General features: G+C 38.6%; 1 long non-coding RNA gene across 1 annotated transcript; it reads left to right on the top strand.

Annotated features, from left to right (window-relative positions):
• Window positions 1-275: 275 nt before the first annotated feature.
• On the top strand, window positions 276-1,288 carry LOC107576462 (uncharacterized). Its single transcript, XR_001608060.1, has 3 exons — window positions 276-335; window positions 983-1,092; window positions 1,249-1,288. It is a non-coding gene; the product is annotated as an uncharacterized lncRNA (long non-coding RNA).
• The last annotated feature ends 256 nt before the right edge of the window (window positions 1,289-1,544 follow it).

The following is a 1,544-nucleotide window of genomic DNA, read 5'->3' as shown; positions in this document are numbered from 1 at the left end:
CTGTTGAGGGAGGATGCAGCTCCGTTCTGGATATTGGAACTGGCACGGGCATGCATCCTCGGGTGAGATTTTTCAGAGGCTTATTACATAACCTTGTTATTAAACAAACGTCTGTTTCAACTGATATACAGTGAGTGTGGTTTGACGCTTTTTGGTTGGCATGTTAGTATGTGTGCAAAGATGGCAGGCGCTGCTGAAGCCTATGCCTGTGAGCTGTCAAAGACAATGTATGAGCTGGCATGCGAGGTGCTCTCAGCCAATGGGATGGCAGATAGCATCAAGATCCTTCATCTGAAGTCTCTGGACATGGACATTCCTAAAGACATTCCAAACAGGTGAATATTGGTTTATATAGTAACCAGATTTATATTGACAGTAAACTGGAAAAAAGTGTAATTACAGTGATAGTAATGCTGAGTTTTTTAGCAACCATTACTCCAGTCTTCACAAAATCTCAAAAATCATTCTTCTTGCTGCTCAAGAAACATTTCTTATTATTATCAATGTTGAAATCAGTTGTGTTTAACAACACTTTTGTGGAAACTGTGCTAGATTTTATTTTTTCAGATTCTTTCATTGATAGAAAGAACAACAATAATAGATCCTGATTAGAATCCTGTCTAATCTAATGTCTTGGCCCAACGTTAATAGCATGCTTGGCAAAAGATTACATACTATGCAGTACTAGAACCAGATCCTTACTTTAAATTGTTAAAGCTTTTACCCGTACCAGTGTCTCACGTTATATAAATTCTGGGGCAACAGGGACACATAGTGGTTGTCTGAGAAACATACAAATGTTGGTGAATCAGTTCTAAAGTCATTTTTAGAAAATAAGTTTTTAGCAGCATGTTAAGTTTCCTAATGGCTGGACGTATACAGTTGTATATAGCAGCTATAAATTAATATAAACAGTTTGGATTTAATAGAAAAAATGATTTTCAATCTATTCCAACAATTGATTATTAAATCATCTCAACAGAACACTGGAGAACCCTTATCCAATCCCTCACAAACGGCCCGGGTAATACCTGCTGGTGCAACTGTGTTTGGAGACGCTGTGCAGAGCCGTGAGATCCGCAGACATCACAGGTGAGAGACTAAGCTGCTTATGCGTGAGTGACACATTGATAAAGTTTATATTACACTTCTCTTACCACAGTTACTAAAGAAGCAGGCTCTTGAGTATGATCTTAGAAAGATTAGAATGAACATTTAGTGATTGAATTACTAATTGACCTTCTGCAGGCTGTGTGCGTCTTCAGTGGGAGGCTTGGATCTGTCTGCAATAGGACAGATCTATAGTCCAGTTAGATGTTTAGCTGATACTGAGGACAGCACAGAACCCTACACCACTGAAAGACTGAGCCGCCTGCGTAGAGGATACATTCAACTCACACAGCCTTTCACAGCTCTGGACATAGACTTCAATAATGTGCAGGTACAAAACTACAGAATAGAGCCGAGTGTTGAAATAATGACAATGCAACAGGTCAATTGATCAAAAGTTACAGTAAAGACATCTACTGTATAATATAAAAAAA

This window comes from Sinocyclocheilus grahami, unplaced genomic scaffold, assembly GCF_001515645.1.
Source record: "Sinocyclocheilus grahami isolate Dianchi unplaced genomic scaffold, SAMN03320097.WGS_v1.1 scaffold3723.1, whole genome shotgun sequence".
NCBI classification, from domain to species: domain Eukaryota; kingdom Metazoa; phylum Chordata; class Actinopteri; order Cypriniformes; family Cyprinidae; genus Sinocyclocheilus; species Sinocyclocheilus grahami.
Note: the sequence above shows the minus strand (reverse complement) of the source record. Positions and strands in the feature narration are given on the sequence as shown.